General features: G+C 36.3%; 1 protein-coding gene across 2 annotated transcripts in view; it reads left to right on the top strand.

Annotated features, from left to right (window-relative positions):
- The window catches only part of LOC133517056 (roundabout homolog 1-like), an 85032-nt gene that overhangs the window by 6286 nt on the left and 58324 nt on the right, over positions 1-20422 (top strand). The window contains exon 1 of one of the 2 annotated variants that reach the window (XM_061850199.1): positions 10011-10682. The exons of the other annotated variant lie outside the window; for it this stretch is intronic. The gene's annotated coding sequence lies outside the window, so the exon portion shown is untranslated. Of the gene's footprint in view, positions 1-10010; positions 10683-20422 lie in introns of those variants that run through there. 2 annotated transcript variants of the gene reach the window in all.

Genomic DNA, 20422 nt, shown 5'->3' with positions numbered 1-20422 from the left:
CCCTAAAAACGATAAATTTGTACCAGAAAATTACAAGATTATATTCTTACTTTTCTACTCTCTTAAAACGCCAAGTGTTTTTTTTTTTACTTTTTTAATCTTTGACTTTGGCCATAATTAATTAAAGTTCTATGGGAATCTTCATCTCGTTGAGAAGCTTTATCTCGGAAACTATTAGGTCTATAGAGACAATTTTAGTCTCCTATTGTAGAAAATTTAGATTTCTTTAAAAACTTCCTATCAAAAACTAGTCATTTAGGGCTATTATCACCCAAATCTGAAAAACGAAACTTTCGCGGTTTTTTTCGATTTTTGACAAAATTGCGTTCGGCGCCAGAGAGAGAAAGTTGGATTATTCATTGGGCCAACACCATAAACAAGACTGCAAAACATCCGAACTACCGGATTTGACCCAAAGTATGAAGACAAGGTTACAGGATTATTGACCAGGTTACCATTTTTTATATCTGCTGCTCTGAACCATTGATTGTAAAATATCAAGATCAGTAAAATAACAATCTATGTCAACCGACGGTTGAAACCAATAAGATTAGGGCCATTTAGAGGACGTTTGTATGCTCAAGAAAAATAATTGTACTTTACTACATATATTAAAAAAATACGTCCCTTATTTGCAATTTGGAAAACTAAATTAAATTTACCTCGCAGCGTCTTACGTAAGGGAACAACTTGCGAACGCGAAGCGGCGCGGCGCGACGGCTCACGCTAAGCGAATTTACCGAGAATGCAAAGCGGCTCGACGCGGCGAGGAAGAAACAAACCGTTACATTTAATACACATGAAAGTGTCCCAGGCGAGCGTTTTCGGCGCGGCGCGATGCAAGGGCCTTGTCCGACATGGGCGCGTCTGTAATACACGTGCGCAGGTTTGATGCTATAAAGATATCGACCTTCTTCTTATTTAATTAAGTTGTTTTTTTTTGTATTGGGCGCTACAACTGTCGTGAAATTTAAGAAATACCTATAATAAAATAACTAGTGGCTCTGTGAGCTGTAAACCTGGTATAAACTGCATAAGCTTAAAAATTTAATAATAAAAAAAAACTTAGTTATCACGGCGAATTCACAACGGTCTTAAGTGCCATAGACGTTACGGGCACTTTAGTCCTTTAGTAGTGGTTAGTTATTTCAATTTCAATCATGTGAAACATTAAAAAAATAAGACACGAAAAAAAAATATACTACCAAACCAGCTCACGAAAATCGATTAAGAAATGCGACTTGCAGAGAAAAACATCCGGACAATCCGAAGCGGAGGTCTTCGCTAACGCTCTGTTAATAAGCGAAGCTAGAGACTCTGTGAGCTGTAATCCTTTAGCTCTATTAGCTTAAAATGTAATATTAAAATAAATTACTATGTTAAGCATTATCACAGCGAACTCACTGCCATATACTTCATTGATGTTTTAAGTCCTTTATGTCAATTTCCGTGCATTTGAATATATATATTTTTTGCCTGTAGCCGCGTCAAATTTACATGTAAAATGTTTTGATCGCGCCCGCTGCGCGCTGCACCGCACCGCCTTTCTTCGCCATCGCGTCAAGATAGCTCAACTAAGACACTTCCATATGCAACAATGGTTTGTTTCTTCTGCGCCGCGTTTCGCCGCGCTGCGCCGCTCGACGTTCGCGTGTAAACCGCACCGCTTCGCGTTCGCAATGAGATCGCCCACGTAGGTAATTAGGTAATTAGGTATCAAAGGATTAATTCACCCCCGCCGTATAGCTTTGCTTCGCGTTCGCGTGTTGGTCACTTACGTAAGACGCTGCGTAATACCATAAACTGTAAAATAGGTTGGATGGTTCATTAGTATTGGTCTTAGAATTTGACCAACTTATATCCTGTCCTGATCCTTTAATTATTCCTTTGTTTACAATTTTGGTAGGATATAAAGTTCTTTTGTGTTCTGTTCTTTAAAGGCCTTTGTCTCATTTAACACCAATTACAAATCATAAATATACATATATGTAATAGGTACCAATCTAGGAAGAAAATGTGTAATTATAAAAACTGGTTACTTCTACCTGGTTACGCCTACAAACAGATTCAGTCATTTAGGTATATACTTTACTTACTTTACTGCTGTAGCGCAGGGACCCGAAGTGGATCTTGGCCTCCGACACGAAAGACACCCCACCTCCTAGTGAGTATTATATTCTTTGCACCCCACCCCTGCCGTCATTTATATAACAATGAAATATCTTTTAGACATTTGAAGAACATAATTCCGTTTTAAATCGTAGAAAAATACAAACACTCGGTTGACAGTGTCCTAGTAAATTAACAGCTTGATTTTCTCAGGTTTCCACCGCACTCGCGTGCGCGCCCGTGTCTGTCGGTGCCCGCCCTTCGCACGCGATACCTAAATTTTCTAATATCCTTCTTACTTTTCTAACCACATTTTCCCTTTATCTCATTACTTTGTATATTGAACCTTAGTTTGTGAGTATACGGTGCTTTTGTTCTGATGTTTTTCAGAGAAAGATACGGGAATTAGGAAGTAAGGTGCGTTTAGCTCGCAGATTTCGTTACGTCGAAACAATTACTTTTGCAATGATTCACGAAATCTTCGAGTTGATTTAAGGTTTGAAATATGAAAAATATTTGGCTCTACTGGGCGGGATTCGTAGGTATTGTTAGTGCGAGCGCGGGTGAGTCTATTTTTTAGGCAAACCAGTGTAGTGTGATCACACCACACTGTGCCCATGAATCAATTGTAACAATAACGAGCCTCCTAGGCTATGTTGGTATCACGAAAATCATACGTTTTGAATGAAAATAATGTATACGATTGTAATAATTGGAACTAGCGTCAAAAACTTATTTCTGCATGTTCACGTAAACTTTTGCGTGTTGCCGAATGATCACATGCCTATTCTTACTTTTGTGCTCGTATGGGCCCTATTAGAAGACGTGTTAATTCACTCTGTCATGCGATGAGTAAACGGTTCTTTTCGTATCAGGGGGCGCACGCAACTGATGAGCCTTGAATTACCGTTTTTCTTCCGACAATCGTAATCGTTTGCTTTGAGAAAATTGCCCTAGGTTCAGGTGGGGCAAACCAGAGATAATTGAGTGTGGTTCTTACTTATAAAACCATAAGGGATGCTTTATAAACCAGTTGGATGTGTCGCGTATTGTAGAAGCTTTATAATGAAGCTATAAATCAAGTTGCGGTCAGCTTTATTCACTCGCTTTAAGCATTTACCTGTCCTTTATACTTGGTATTCTGCTATCATAAATCTACAGCAAAATCGAAACAAAAAAAATTAGACGAACAATTGTCTGCGAAAAACTATTTAACAATTAATTTGTCATGCTTCGCGGTAACAATATTTTATCCAGTTTTGGCCAGCGTCCGCCCGCATTTTTCAAATTGTAAGGGCCTTTTAACATGTTTGAGGCGTTTTCGGGAATATAAACTCAACAATGGACCAATGATTATGTTAGTGACTGTAAAGTAATAATGTCCCTATTATTCTAAGAGACTATTGTTTACGTGGAAGTGGTTAGTGTAATAGGACGACCATTGTAGTAAATGCAGTCGGCACATTCTAAGTTATGAATAGCGACGCCATATTTCAACGACCTAAAGTGCATTATAGACTGGATTATGAGTTTGTAAGTTGCATAATTTAATGTTTGCAGACAGACGCGTGGGGTACTGGGTTAGTGATTTATATTCGTCTTTTGTTTTTGGGTGTTTAGCCAGCAAGAGTATCAATGGCACACGGTCGGAAGGTCGTTATTCTTGCATTGTGCCACTCGTATTGTCTAACAACGACATCGTTAGTAAGTTGGCGGGTGGCCGTACGCATTGAAATTCTATTGGTGATATGATAAATCTTTGACTGCTCATGTATTGCTAGAACCCATTGAAATAATTTTTCTATCACTATGCAAGTTTTTTTATGTAAATCTGCTGCTTATGCATAATAATTCCACTTATCATGGACGGATGTGCTACCAAGAGAACGGTAGTCTATGTCGAACTTCGAATTTCAATTAATTTTCGAAATAAGTTGAAATATGAGCGCCACCAAAACACCAAATGTTATATTATGTCATTATATTTTTTTTTACTTTTATTGATTGTAGCTGTTTTTTATATAAAAAAAATCTATTCAACAACCATTGATATATGGCATTTGACAAAATAAAACGACATAAAGCTAAGCGAAACACGGGATGTAACGATCACCCACACAAGTAAAAAAAAAATGTCCAAACGTACTGTTCAAACACGCGCAAGGCATCTCCAAACTGGTTACTATGAAACGATTTCTGTCTATGTCCCTTTAAAGTGCATTTTTGGTAATTTGAAAAAAGTTCATTGTTCGAAACACTCAGTTGTGATCGGTGCTTATAATAAAGCTGGAGTCGTATTGTGTCGGGACGGGTGATCTGTGATGTTGGCTATTGTACTCCCTCCATGTTGAACAATAAACTGACCAAAGAATAGGCTCAGTGATGTCGCAGCTGAATATTTTTATAGATAGCTATCGACGTGAATACCTACTAATGATTTAGATACTTTTTTTACCTAAGAAGGCAAGAATGACATAAACCTCCAGGAAGAAACTGGGGTATTCAGACGTATGCATGTGTAACTTAAGCACATATCAAATCAAAAAGCAACAAAACTCACATAAAAATAACAGCGAGGCCTACAAACGAACTCGTAATGACCACTAAAGACTACGTCAAAGGTGAAACATAGGCAAAAACCCAAAAATTTAACGAAGGACCGGCCAGAGATAGAATAATTAAAACGTACCGGCTGAAGTGCCCTCGTAAAAGATTTCACGGGCATTCGGCATTAACACTACTGCGTTAATGAGGTAGTGAAACTTTGGAGTGGTTCCAGAATACCTTGTAAACATTCGAGGCCTGCCCAGGATAATATGTACTTTGAAATAAAGCACTTTCTTCGAGGCACTTATGTTGTTGGCTTTTGAACCTTTTACTAGTTGAGTGTTAGTATGATGACAAAAGTTAAACATAGTACTTACTTAGGTACTCGTGGGTAGGTAGATAGTTCGTTAAGTATAATTTTATTCGACTGAAATATTGCTTCCATGAATATACTCGTAGCTCAAATACGCGGCATTAAAAGCAAAACGGTTGTGGTGGGGCAGTCTAACGTAAAGTTTATAAGTATCTAAAAACAGGCTACAAAGTAATACATATGGTTTAATAAAATAAAATTTTAGATAACAAGTTTAGTTTAGAATGGTATTTCGTCCGTAAAACAAAAAATACAATGTTCCTACATATTACTATGTCTGTCCAAATAAGTATGTAAAAGTTTATTTATTTACTTTAAAGAACTTTAAAATATTAAATATATATGTATCAACCTATAATGATTAATTAAACCAGCAGGAAATATTATAAAGATTTTATCTTTATAGAATTCAATAACTGAACTCAATATATAATTAACTTAAGCAAAACTTTACCGTAGAATATTCTATGTAAATTAATTACTATCTATAGGTAATTAGAAATAAATTATGTAAGTGCAAAGTCATTCACTAATTATATTTAAATTCAATCTATCCATGCCAGTTGGCTTCAAGCAAATTCTAAATTGAATCCGCACTACCGGCATCACCAGTCTCACTTTGATTTTCCAACGGCATACGAACGTATAGATTGTCTGAAATTCCTTACGCTTGAGCCGAATTAACAACACACACGGTAAATTACAGCTTGGCTCGAGCTGAGCTCGGATGCTCGAGTGCTCGACTTCGAGCACGGTTTTAAGCTTAATAAATTCAGGCACGTTCGCGGATCGTGCCGCTTAGGGCCGTTTTACGCTCGCAAATCGAAAGTGTATTTGCATGAAAAATATTGCAATTACGCTGTTCTTGAGTTTTTTTTTTACTGTTGCGCAAACTGTTTCAGAAATTTCATTTGCTTGAGCAGTGTACTAGTAAGATGTAAATAAGAAATGATTTTACATTAACAAAATGTAGGTTCTAAACTTTTTTTTAGCACTGGCGACTGAATCTTAATTGATGATGCATGGAGGTATTTGAATTTGTAACTGGTCGTCAGAAATGATGTGTCGTGTGCTTAGTATATACGAGTATGTGTATTTACTACAACGTTGAGCGTGTAAAACTGGGCGTAAAATACAATGTAAATACGTGTCATCAAACAAAAACATATTCATGCTAGCGAAGCGAGAAACGTGAGCTAAACTATACGTAACTAATTTTTACATTTCCTACGTATGCTGTAATTTGCTTTGGCTGTCAAACAAAACTGCTCACACCTGTAAATAATTCAGTTTCGCGTGCCTTTGGAAGCTTGAAGAGTATTTAGATATTGGGTGTACACTGTATAAAGCTGTGGCGCTTCGAGCCGGCAAACAGCCGAAAGCTCTATCACGTTGGAAGATTTTGTGAGCTTTGGGGGATTAAGCTTTCCAAACTAAGCTCTACATGCTGCTTACGCTGTTACGATTAACACGTCTTTTTGATATGTCATGTGTCAGCTATGTAAACGTACCTAAATATCTTATTTTCGAGGAAATCTGGATAGTTTGTAACGATGTAAGGATTAAGGGAATTATTTGAAATAAGAAATTAAGAAATTGTGATAAAGCCAAAATGTATTATTTTAGTCTTACGTAGAAGTACAGTCAGCATCAATAGTAGCGGATGAAACAACGTGCCAACAGTATCTGGATCATCCTGGAATACTTTTCCAAATAGCGAGATATCTCTACTGCTATCGTCACAGTGTAATTATTCTACATATACAGATATATCTCTTTTGGGTTCCGCAGTCAACTAGGAACCCTTATAGTTTCTAGAAAGCTACAATTGGCATGGATATGTATATAAATCAATAAAGTTGACAAAGTCAATAAAGTCGATGAAGTGTTTATATTTGGAGATAATCGCTGTGAAAAAAAAAATGTGTCCCCCCCCGCTCTAACTTTTGAAATATAAGTCCAAAAAATATAGAAAAAGTCTTGGAAGTAGAGCTTAAGAAAGACATTAAATAAAAACTATAGCGCACATGATCAGTTTAGTTGTTTTTGAGTTATCGCAAAAAATCTCTCCTTCATATTAAAAAGACATACATCCACAATTAAACGTTATACGACTTTAAATGGGTTGTTAAAGTTATTTGGCATTGTTGCATGCCCAATAACTTTAACAACCCATTTTTTCTTTAAAGCATTGGTTTTGAAAAACCTTTCCAACAATACTCCATCCTGTAGGCTTAGAGCAAAAAAATCACCCCCAATTTACGTGTCCCTTACACCGTAGATAGGTAGTAGTAGGTACCATAAAAAAAATCTAGCACTAACGACCACGGAGCAAAGCCTCGAACAGACTGACAGACAGACGGACATGGCGAAACTATAAGGGTTCCTAGTTGACTACGGAACCCTAAAAACAATACAGTAATAAATTCCCTTCCGCTAAAATACGACAGTAATGTTTTGAGTTTAACCATAATGAAGAACTTCCCGTACTATTTTTGCTACAATAAGGTGAACATTTCTAAACATACTGGAGAAGAACAACATTACCCTCAACTTTATGAAAAAAATCGGGTAAGTAGATACTAAAATGTAGGTGAAGCATTGACAGCAATATTACGATATAAAATAATCGAATACCAGTAAAAACATAGTCACTCGTTCTGCTTGGGTTGTATTCAAGAGTTTTCTTCGAAACTCCAAAGGATCTATAACAGAACTGTATTAAGATTGAGTAATCGGCGGTTCGACCGTATTTACCGCTATTCGTATTCTTTTTTTATACTACGTCCGTGGCAAACAAGCATACGGCTCGCCTAGTGGTATGCTGTCTCCGTAGCCTAGGAACGTCTGCAACTCCAGAGGTTTTACTTTCGCTTCGGACCCTCGTTGAGCTCTCGTAACCTTACTCACCGACAGGAACACAAGAACACAACATTATGAGAAGACTTTAACGTTATTTGGCTGCGGTTTTCTGTTTCGACTTGGGCTCTGCTCTAGATCTGGAATGACATCCACTGTGCCGTGCCCTACCACTGCTACCACACAAAGTGAGGTGATATTCACAGCGCCCATACCTCTCTTTTAGACGAAGTTTAACGAAAATATGAATTAATAGGATTCTGAAAAGAAACAAACACACGAATTCAAAAGATTGCAATAAGATAGAGGTTTAAAAGTATCCAAAGTGCTTAGTTCACAAATTATTTACAGTAAACAAATTTAGATTTATGAAGGAAAATGTATCCTCTTCTTCCTCGCGTTGTCGCGGCATTTTGCCACGGCTCATGGGAGCCTGGGGTCCGCTTGGCAACTAATCCCGAGAATTGACGTAGGCACTAGTTTAATGAAGGAAAATGTATAAAAAATTAAATTTCCGGAGACCGGGACAACCAAAGCAATCATGTACCGCCATTGACGCAAGGCAGAATGTGTTGTGCAGCAGTGCTAACTAAACCTATGTACGAGGTATTACTTATATTACGGAACATTACCATACATATCACAGTAAAAATATAACTATAGCTATACTTAAAGGTTAGCTGGAAGAGATCCCTTAAGGGGATAAGTTTGCCTTTGTACACATTAACTGTATTCTTTCTATGATATGTATTTGTTTTGTGTAATAAAGTGTTTACTACTACTACTACTACTATAGCTCTTGATTGTTCTCTTGATTATTTATAGGTATTTTACGAATAAACAAAATATTTTTGATTTATGTTTGCATAATTATTCTTCTTAAAGTTTCTATAAGCTCTAGCTGAAAGTATTTTTTTATTACATAAATTGGTTCAAAGTTTGAACGGAACCATTCGGTGCGCGAGTCAAATTCTCGCTTGACTGTTTTTCTTTATTTTATTTATGCATACATAAGTAGATCTTACGATATGTGTAGCTATTCAAAATGTTAAAAATCATTTTTCTTGAACACCACGTTACGACAATAACTTTTGCCTTCGAATCTTAGAAATGGTATTTTTTTATAAATGCATTCTTTTATTATTTTTTTTACAGATAAATAGGTAACGAGTGACTTTTCAAATTACTGGCGAGACGGTCAACCATCCCAATCCGGTATTATCTGAGTGCTAAATTTAGCCTAGATCGATACGCGAGCATTGGTTGCAGCCAGGCCAATGTTTGGTATCCAATCAATTAATAGCTATTAAGTAACTGGAATATCTAACTATAGAACTCTATAATCCTTACTTCGTTCCAACCTTTATCTGCTGCTACAAACAACTATTTGTAGCAGCAGATAAAGGTTGGAACGAAGTAAGGTAACGAAAAATATGGTTACGTGTGAAGATGCTTCCGTTAAGTTCCCCGTTAAACAATACATAAGCTTCATATTCCAGATTATAAAATTACATATGCCTTTGTCAAAAGTGTCGTTACGGTGATTTTACGCGATTGAAAAAAATATATACATAAGATAATATTCGTATGTATAAAATATACACATTCAAGTAAAAAATTGTTAGTTTATTTTTCATCTTAGATAGGTACGTAGCAAAATGTTTTACCGTAGCGTTGGTTGGCAATTTTATGGCACTACTGACCAAGATAATAAAACAACAAGATAAGCTTGGCATATAACCGTAGCGTAACACTAGTTTACATTGTCGAGATTTTAAAAGCTGAGTTTATTAGTATACATAGGTAGTGCAGTCAGCATCAAAAGGAGCGAATCAAACAATGCTTCAAAAGTATTTATCTACCTTTCTGTAACAGCTTAACAAAAAGTAATGGTTTTATATGTAGAACAATTAAGACTGTAACAGTTATTTACCATATATTTAACGTTGTACAATACACGTGCAAATAGGTAATTCGCAACTCGTGTCGATTTAAAACACTCCCTTCGGTCGTGATTTAATTTATCACCACTCGATGCGAATTTCATATTTTCTGCACTTGTATCGTACAACGTTTTACAGTACATATGGCTCTTTAAAGTTTCGACATATCCACGGAAAGTGCTCATTCCCGCATGCGTGCGGAAAAGTAGCACCATATGTTCTGTAAAAGATATTATACTTTTGAGCGTGAATTTTAAAGAGTTATCAGGAAAAGGTATCCGTAGTGATCTTTCAGTTTTCATAGCAAAGTATATGGTTGAAAAAAAAAACAATACATGTATATATTCAATCTGACGAGCAAAGCGAAGCGCAAGGGCATACCTACCTTTTTTCGTAGCGCTTCGTCGTTTTTTTGATCCCTCATAACTTTGGTTTGGATTAGACTAGATAAACAAAATTCTTAGTACGAACAGTGCCATGCTCCTAGATACTTGGGTTCCGTTTAATCAAATACTAAGTAGGTGCCATTGTTTAATCTAGTTTATTTTTTGGGTACATATTGGGTAAAAGTGTACGGGGTTGATTCGCCCTCGCATCCCTCCACTCTCCGCTCGCACCCCCTCTGCCTGTACCTTCTCGTCTAGACCGGGATCCAAACCATTCGTTGCGTTAGTTGCCTCCCAGCGATCGAACGGGAAGGGTATCTCGCTGTTTCTTGCTTCACTCGCTAGGCGCTAATTTTGAATGTTTCGTGCGTGACTTTCAATTTTAGAAATTGGATTATTGTGAGATTATTTGTGTAAAAGTGACTTTAACGGAACTTAGTGAATTATGATGGATCTTTGTGTATCGTGAGTATAATAATTTAGTTAAAGTAAGAATTGAGTTTGGAATTATTTTGATTTCTTAATGCCAGTCGTAATAATGTTTCTGTACGAAGGACCAATAAGGTTAATTTTTTTTATTTGAACTGTAAAAAAACGAATGCTGAATTAATTATATAGGTACCTAATTAAATGATGAATAAAAAATCTTAAGTATAGACTTTTTTACATACGCTTTGAAATGAAAGATTAATTTGGAATTCGATTCGTGTCGGATAAGGTACAATAATTAGTTAAGTATATAAATACATTCCTAGTTTAAATGGTAAGTTTGGTTAGGTACGATAGACAACAAAACAATCCATACCATATAGTATAATAATAAAAATACCTTTTCTCCAATATGCTTGGAAATGTTCACCTTATTGTAGCAAAAATAGTACGGGAAGTTCTTCGTTATGGTCAAACTCAAATTTAAAAAAATCAAACCATTATTGTCGTGTTTTAGCGGACGGGAAGTTATTACTGTATTATTTTTTATTTTTAAAGACATGTATCCACTAAGACAAACGCAAACAGCCAATTAATATAGCCGTGGGCTGCATTTACACGACCCAGTCAGCATCATTTCAACCTATAGGATAGAGTCGTGTCATGTAAGATCGTGCGAGTAGGTATTGCCTAATAAAATCATAGACTATATAACTTTTATATTTTTTAAGGATCTCATGTGTGCACATACAGCTTAAATTGCACAAATATATTTTCACGTCCACGAATCGCCCTCTCCCAGCTTCTGCAATAATGTACTATTATTACAATAATAACAATAAAAACTTCGAATTGATAGCAAATTTTTTCTACCGTAAACTGGGACTATTCGGTACAATTTTTGGCGTAAAACATAGCTATTGATGTTTTACGCCAAAAATTGTACCGAATAGCCCCAGTTTACGGTAGCCAAAATTTTCTTGCATATTTTATACCAATACTTAATAAATGTTTTATATTTTTAATGGATAAAACTCATCTTTCTTCATCATTTTATGTACTACACATGTTTGAATTATTAAGATAAAATGAGTAATCATTTTCTAAAAAGGTGTTCCCGAATAATTTGCGGTTGGGGCTTTATGGAAATCGATGGGCACTGGTTTTGACTGAATTTTGAAGCTTGTGTTGTTTTAAACGTGACTAGGGCTATTTAATACGCTTAAGAAACGACCGCCTTAGGAATTAAAAACAGGGTAAGCATCATTTTTACATGAATTTTGGGACAGTAAAAATCACAAAGTTATGCACCATAGGGTTCTCAATTAGGCCCTTTTTCGGTACACTTTATTATTTAGTGTTACGAAGTGCTACAATTGCTGAATGTATGGTCCTATAGTGTTTTTTTAATATAAGTTCTTGAACAATCAATCTAGTTAACCTTTTTTTTTTCTCTTGGGGGGAAAATGCATTCCGCATACCACCCGGGTGCGGGGGGGTGACCCGAGTGGTTATGTGGGACTCCCGTCTAGGCTAATGAGGCCCACGGTATACCCACTAAAAACCCCCCATATGCCACCTCGCCGCCTTATTGGTGGGGTTACAGGAACGCTTGCGTACTCATCCGCGACCCCACCGGCGGCAGCCGCCCGCGAGCGGCTCCTTCGCGAATGCCCGAAGGCCCTTCACGCGAGGCGCGCCAGATGGTTCGACGCGCCTTCCTCCTCGGCCACCGTTCTGCAGTGTAGCGGACCCCCCCGAGCCCGCCACAAGGAGGCCACGGGCGCCAGAAAACTCCCCAGCGCCCGGCGGCAGATGAGGTCCATGGTTCTGCCGCAAACCACAACTCGGCTGCAGAGGACAGGGAGAACGGCACACCGTAACACCGACACTCCTCTTCCTCTGCAGCCCCACCAACGCCGCTACAGCGGAACGGCCCCGCCAAGGTTGCAGGGGATAGGGAGAGTGGCGCATCGTGATACCATCACGCCTCTTCCCCTGCGATCCCACCTCGGCCGTCGAGGATAGGGAGAACGGCTCACCACAATACCGACACTCCTCTTCCTCGACGGTCCACCTCCAACGTGTCACAAGCAGGCTTATCAAGCCCACTTGGAGCGTCCTCCTCGGGCCAGCCAGCACCTCAAACAGGCCGGCCCTGGTTGCCTCTTCGCTCCACCGTGGGAGACCAAGCCACGGCTACTAAGCCCCTCCACCATGACAAGGTGGACAACCCTCGGGGGGAATCTAGTTAACCTAAGTCTAGTCTAATTAACTTATTATTCTTAAGAAATACACGTAGATATTATATACTCGAACCTAATGTAGGTATATAACTGTATTCGGTACTAGTTCCAAACGACGACTACTATAATAATATTTCATGACCTACAAATTAAACAAAGCGTACCTACCCTACTTATAGCATATGCACTCACAGACCATTCAAAGTCATCTACTAACACGCAAATTGCAAACACAAGCACAACACGAGAGCGCCTTAAGTGCACGCTATTGTTGCGAAAAGGACGTCAAAATGTACTTAAGGAGCAAAAGTCGTTTTTGAAGACATTTTGCAAGCTCTCAAGAGTTTGAGGGAAAAAAGCGGCTTCCGGCCAGCCGTTCTCCACTTATCATCGCGGGTGAACCACTATTAGAAATGCTGCATTAATGAAAATCGCGTTTGGCGTTTCTCAGTGTAAGTGGGGTTTTAATGGAATCCTAATTTTGTGAAATTCAGTTCAAGTTTCGTAGAAAGTGTGTAATGGAAGTTGCATTTAGTTAAAAACTCATTCGATCTGTTTGTCAGTACGGTTCCTCAGGCTTTTGCATTTTTTAGGAGATATTATATCAAAAAAACTAAAGTTAAATTATTTTATGAGATACGAGTAAGTAACTAATAAATATCCACATTGTCTTAAAATGTTAACTAAAATCCGATACGTTTGTTAATAAATCAGTAATATATAATATACATAACTATGTCGGGAAAGTTGTAAAGTTTCCCTGATTAAATTCGTTATAGTTCCCGAGGCGGCCCTTAGCGGTCCCCCGGGGCTGCGGTCGCGACCCGCCGATATTGCACTGGGTCACCTTATCTATTCATTTGCATTATTGATAATATTTCATACTGTCTTTTATTGAATACACTTTGGGCGCCATTTTTGTGTGCCTAAATTATGGTTAAGCCACCGTATTGTCTATCGTTAGGAACCGTATTGTCTAAAAAAACATATAATAAAGAAATCCTTTTTAATCAATCAAAATTATCAATTCGATTCAATTAAATTATTTATTTATTTCGAATCTTGGGAGATCCATATTGTGTTAGTCTTAAAATTAATTTAGGTTAGTGACATATAATTTGATACAAACATGAAACTTTAAAATAGACAACACAAAAAGTGGTATAATAAATGATAATATAATAAAATGAATAAAATAAAATAAAATCTAGGCAATCTAGATAAATTATAGGCACCTACAGGAATAAACCCAAGAGGAGTAAATTAACAACTAATCCAATCTCTAGTTAAAATCTGTGATAAAATCTTAATCTAAAATGTTTCCTACACCATGAGACCGAGGATATAGACAACATATTTTGTAATTTGTACACTTATTAAAGGACTTCACTTATTAAGGAGGAATCGTTTACAGTAAAGTTGCCCTATACGGTAGACCGAGGCGAATGGGATAAAGGTTAAAAATCCATTTATATTTGAATTACTGCGTTGACACGAGCACATTGAAATTGCCACGTATGTCTTTTCTCTTACCTTACAACGTCAGTCTTAATAAATACATATATTGCTTTTTTTTTGTTCCGATTTGCCCTGTGATACCGTTTTTAACTTAACTTTTTATAATCTAAGCGCTTCAACGATCTGTAATCCCCGATAAAATCGCAGGTTAACTGCGTGTTAACTTGCGCGACGAGGAAAGTGATATTTAAAACAGTACCATCACAAATCTCCGGTTAATTGCTCGCGCATACGCCGGAAACATCGGTACAAATAGACACATTTATTTCTTACCATGTCACCCGATACATTCTAGTCGGTGTTGCATTTACGCCGGGAAAGTTAAAATATGTACAAGTAATGCATTTTAAGTTGATGGGAGTAAATCATTGGCTTTTTTAATATGTAACATATGATTGGGCCATTAGTTTTAGGCTTCAGCGGCGAAAAAAAGATTTGATTGTTTTGGTGAAAAGTTGACTAGGTATGCGCTAATTCTTAAAGCCCTCCATAACGCAGCAGTCTCAGCTAGCTTGTATAGATTTTGAGTACGAGATTGGTATAATGTAGTTACCTAGTTACAGTAGTATAATACTAGTATACCAAAAGATGCAAATGAAACTGTCAATTTTGTTTTGTAAATAACATCCCTGTCGCTGTAGTCGAAAATATGGTAATTTTAATAACTTCGCAAAATTGATAAATATGCAAGAGCAATCTTGGACCTACTTAGTAATGTAAGGTTTTTTCACTAAATAAGGATCCATTTAACCGATTCTGCTTAAGAGGGAAGTATACTACGTGATCATCCTTACAAAAAGAGAAAACGTTTTTCTACTTCTAAATAATTTCGATTCTTCATGATTTTAAGTATGTTATTGACACAATGAAAATTTTGTTTTTAAAGCGAAACCTCCTCACCTAGAATATATTATGCTAAAGCGATCGACATCAAAATCAAGGTGATTTGTTTAGATTTAGTAAGTGGAAAACTTTCTCTCCTAAAATGGAATTTTATAGAAAATGTACCGTTATTTCGCTAGGATCGCAAAGCTATTCTTCCCTCTTAATACATTTTTTTTTACTTTGGATTAATCAATATTATGATGAGTAAAAAATCTATGCAAGCAGTTTAAGCTGCAGTGAGATTTCAACGAGTTCTATTATTTACGACAACATAACCTGATTTACTAATGGTCTGATATTAAGTTTCCAACTAGATAAATAAATTATTAATACAAAATACTTATTGTTCGAATATCGAGTTTCAAACTCATGAATAAAATATGAATCAGTTTCGTTCCGTTTGACAAAGAGAAACAACGACTGGCCTGATCCCTCAGATCCTGGATAAAAAGGTTGATTCCACACCAAAAGTAGATGCTGCAGCGTTGCTATAAATCGCAATGCTCATTAAGACACTCAATGCCTGAATTTATTCTGAAAATATGAATATTATTTCAAATTTCAAAATCTTTTTCGACAAACTTTGATTTATATTATAAGTGAACAGGATTATTAAAATTTCTAACGTAAGGTTGAGATATAATAGAAACAGATTTTAAATATCTATACATAGAATCGCATATCCGAGCACTGCGTTACTACAAGTAAGAAAGAATTCCATAAGCTTGTTTATTTTGTTTGTTAAATGTGCTTTGGTTTTTTATAAGAATTTCCATTCGAATAAAAGCCTCATGTACTTACATGAATTAGATACTCACCGTGGAATTTGCCTGTCATTGAGTTTAGGTAGGAGTACTCATAAAATGTTAAGAATATAATCTTATTTTCCTAAAAAATTGGTTTGACCTATTACAGCAATATCAATACGGCTAATATATCTTCGGTTGTGGGTGCAAGGGTTAACGTCGGTGTCGGAGAGGTCATCGTTTACAAACGGAAGCGGCTCATCTCGTGATTATTGTACCATTCGTATACTATACGTAGTATGGAGTAGTATCCGTGTAAAGAGGTAGGAGGCGTAGTTGGCTGATGCTATAGTAACTAGTTTATGTAAATTATCAAACTACTTTAAATAAATGTTATCTTTTTTTATCTTTATTACACATAAGAAAACACACTGTATAAAAGGCGAACTTAATGCGATAAGGCATTCTCTACCAGTCAACCTTTAGGCAAAGAGGATAAGTTATAGGCGATGCAAAAATATGTGGTATAGATGATACAATTAGGTACCTGTACGAACACAAAACAACCATATGAAATAACCAGTGACCAATTCGGTAAAATGGTATAGACAAAGATATATTGCCAGAAGAGCGAAGCGGACGGACACGCTAGAGACACCATAGTAGTGGAAGAAAGATTTTAGGTATTCGGGGGACTGAGGATCGTTAAGTACAGAAAAGAAGGTGTAGACGTATGTGGTGCGAAGGAATAGACGACACTCAACGCGGGGTGTTAGGGTCGGCGACGCGCATGTAACACCTCTAGAGTTGCAGGCGTCCATAGGCTACGATAACCGTTTACCATCAGGCGGGCCGTATGCTTGTTTGCCACCTACGTAGTATAGAAAATAAAATAAAAAACAAACACGAATAGAAAACAGGACAAGTTTTGAGCGCAATGAGGAGACATGATCGTATTTACGGAGACAGAAAACAAAACAAATACAATTATGTATTCATTAAACAATCTAATTTGTCCAAGAGCTCCTCATTTAAGTCCGAATTAAACACATCACCATAATCGGTTATTGGTAGGATTAAAATCTGTACTAGTAATATTTTTGTTTAAATAGGTAAAACATGTTTAAGTCTGTTGAGAGCAGGAACTTCAGACGTGTGAAGGGTTGAGGGGTTATGTGATATGCGCCGTATTTTGGAGCATTATGTATGTAGGTATATAGTGTTATGACACGGCGTAAGTAAAAAATAAATATAAATCCATATTAAAGTATCACAAACTGACTACTGGCAACTACTTTTTTGTACAAAATCCAGTCATCAGCCACGCCTGGCTGAGTTGTGGGTTCGAGGTGTAACTTGTAAAGGTCTCTTAAATGCAAAAGTCAGCCAGGGGATGCTGAACATTGGATTTAAGGCATTCTTATTTTGAAATAAGGTATAAACGTCAAATTAAAATTATTTACATTATTATGGACCTATCTTATTAAAATACATTACATACTCAGAGTGGTCAGCTATTCAGTCAGTTATTTTTTAACCACTGGAAAATCAGATCTCGGAACTAAAGTCCATTCACGTCAAAAGTCATTCAGTGACGGCTGGAAACTGGGTAAGTATTTTAATTGTTGATCCATTTAGGGTTCAACATAATTTGGTTGTCTATACTAACGGTACCTATGAAGTGTCCAATGTAAATAAAGTGAACACTTGGTAGTAATTAAAATTAGGTTTATAGAACTTTATTTTTCTCAAAGAAATTATACATTTCACTTCAGAGAAATTTAGCTAATACAGAAATAAATTATAAGTAAGTATAGCGAGTGTGTACTCACTTACAAAGCACTTAACTAAAACTTAAATCTAGATAAAAACTACAACGTATGTTTGGTTGTTAAACAAAACAAAGTTTATTCCGCGCACAACGCATAGTATAATACTTGCAGATTGTTTAATTACCTATTACCTATACAAACAATAATAAAACAATAATTAGTTATATAAGTATAGATAAGGTAAGTTCAAATTAAAGACAACAAAATCAGTGAACAGTGGGTAGGGAAGGATCTACAAATTGTTACCACAAAATATACCAGTTAGTATATATTGTATTTTCAGATTATGGGAATAAGGTCTACAATATTACGCGTGCTGATTTTGTTTACTACTTGACTGTTCCTTGAGCCGTCCATCTTGAAACTCCCAGGGCCGGATTCAAATGTTTTTAATTACAAAGTCTTTTAATTTTTTCTTAAATTTATTTATGTTTTTGCATTCCTTAATATGTGTGGGTATTTTATTATAGAACTGTGCCCCTTCATATCCAATGTTTTTTTGTCCAAATTTAGTGCGCGTGGGTTGGAGGCATAGACTATTGGAGTTACGTAAAGGTCGTAATCCTAATTCAGTTTTTGTTTTAAAAGTTATTTGCGATTTAATTTTTTTATCTATTATTTTTCTTATAAGTATGCATATATTATTAAAATAAAGCTGGTTGAGATTCATTATTTTGGTTTCCGAATAAATTTTAGCACTTGGTGTAAGAAAGTCATATCGAAAAAGTGTTTTTACTATTTTATTTTGGGCTATCTGTAGACTTTTAAGCGTAGTCTTATTCGCACTTCCCCATATCTCTACAAGATAATTTAGGCGAGACTTCACTAGAGAGTTGTATATAGTGTATAGTACCGGGCGCGGAAAACAGTGCACAGTATTAAAGAGACAGCCTCGTAGTGATGATAATTTATTTTTCAATTTATTAATATGAGGTTTCCACGTTAGCTCGCTGTCAATTATGAGTCCTAAATACTTCTCTTCTGATGATTTTTTTATTTTGATTTTATTTATCGTCAATGGTGTTTCATCGTTGACTTTTTTGTTTTTAGCTTTAAATATCACGTAGCTGGTTTTTTCTATGTTAATAGTAAGTAAGTTACTTTGGTACCAGTTGTATAGTTTATTGAGATCATCTTGTGCCATTGTTTTTATTTCATCTATCGAATGTCCAAAATAAAACACACATGTGTCATCTGCATACAGACTAAGCTCTCCTCGTAATGGTATTTCACTAATGCTATTGACATATATTAAAAACAGAAGTGGCCCGAGGATAGAACCTTGAGGGACGCCGCAAGTAATTTTTTGAGGAGAACTTTGTTCGTTACCTATTTTTACAATTTGAGAGCGATTTTTTAAGTATGATTCAAACATTGCATATGCTACGCCTGTAATTCCTATGATTTTAAGTTTTTCCAATAGGAGCTCGTGGCTGACAGTATCAAAAGCCTTTTTAAGGTCAATGAAGATTCCCAAGGCTATTTTCCTGTTCCCTAAAATTAGCATTCATTCCAATCAGTCAATTTGTGGGAAAATTAGATGAACTTGGACTTAGAAAGGCTGAATACTGGTGCATATACCCTGTGTTACATATCGTCCCATAATGTTTTTCGTAGAGCAATCAAGACCCATGTCTATCCTATTTACCTAACTCTAGCATATCACAATGAGATGTAGGTACTTAACTAGTAATTTTCCTTTTTTTCCGTAAACTAAAAGAAAGTTACACTAACCATGCACGTTGATCAAATATGACTGTACACGCTTACCATACAATGTGTGCGATACAGTTATGCGCATATTTAAGTAAGAGGTAGACGCGTCCCGTTCGGGTAAACTTAACTTCTCCGTTGTTTGCAAAATTAATGATGAGCTAAAAAACACTTACTACGCGTTTCTCTTGCATAAATATTTATGTCGAATATTTGAATATTGTAAGTCATTTCTGCCACCCACGATTTAGTCAAAACAATGGCTTTAACAGAAAATAAAAACACGCGTATAATAACATTATCAAGGTTTGTAGGTATGTTTTTTTAATATTCACATTTACAATTTTCATTGAACAAGGTTTCCACTACTAATAAAAACCACTAATATATAAATATATACACATATATATTGACTTTAACATCCTTTTGCTTGTTAATTATAAAATAATATTGATAATCTTCTGTTTGTACCTGTTACAACACAACATACTAAATTTACACATTATAAGTGTCATCTAACTTAATAAAACATAAACTTCCCAATATTTTTTTTACTGTAACGTTAAAAAACATTTAAAAGGTGTAAAATCGTTTTACAACCTCAATAGTCATCGAATCCGCCATAAGAACTGGCCATCAGTAAACCGATACCGTAATTCACAAAATGGATCCGTTCCCAGGCACACTCCGTTCGAGGAGGTCACGTAATTATTCCTCTGATACCACTCCCTTTAAAAGCCTATTCCTGTTACAGATAAAGGCAGATATCTCGTGACCTCGACGATATCTTTTCTCGAAGGATAAGAGAAACAATGAATTTTAATTCGGCGCGCAGC

Source organism: Cydia pomonella, chromosome 4 (assembly GCF_033807575.1).
Source record: "Cydia pomonella isolate Wapato2018A chromosome 4, ilCydPomo1, whole genome shotgun sequence".
Taxonomy (NCBI): Eukaryota; Metazoa; Arthropoda; class Insecta; order Lepidoptera; family Tortricidae; genus Cydia; species Cydia pomonella.
The sequence above is the reverse complement of the archived record's forward strand: the minus strand, read 5'-3'. Positions and strand labels throughout refer to the sequence as shown.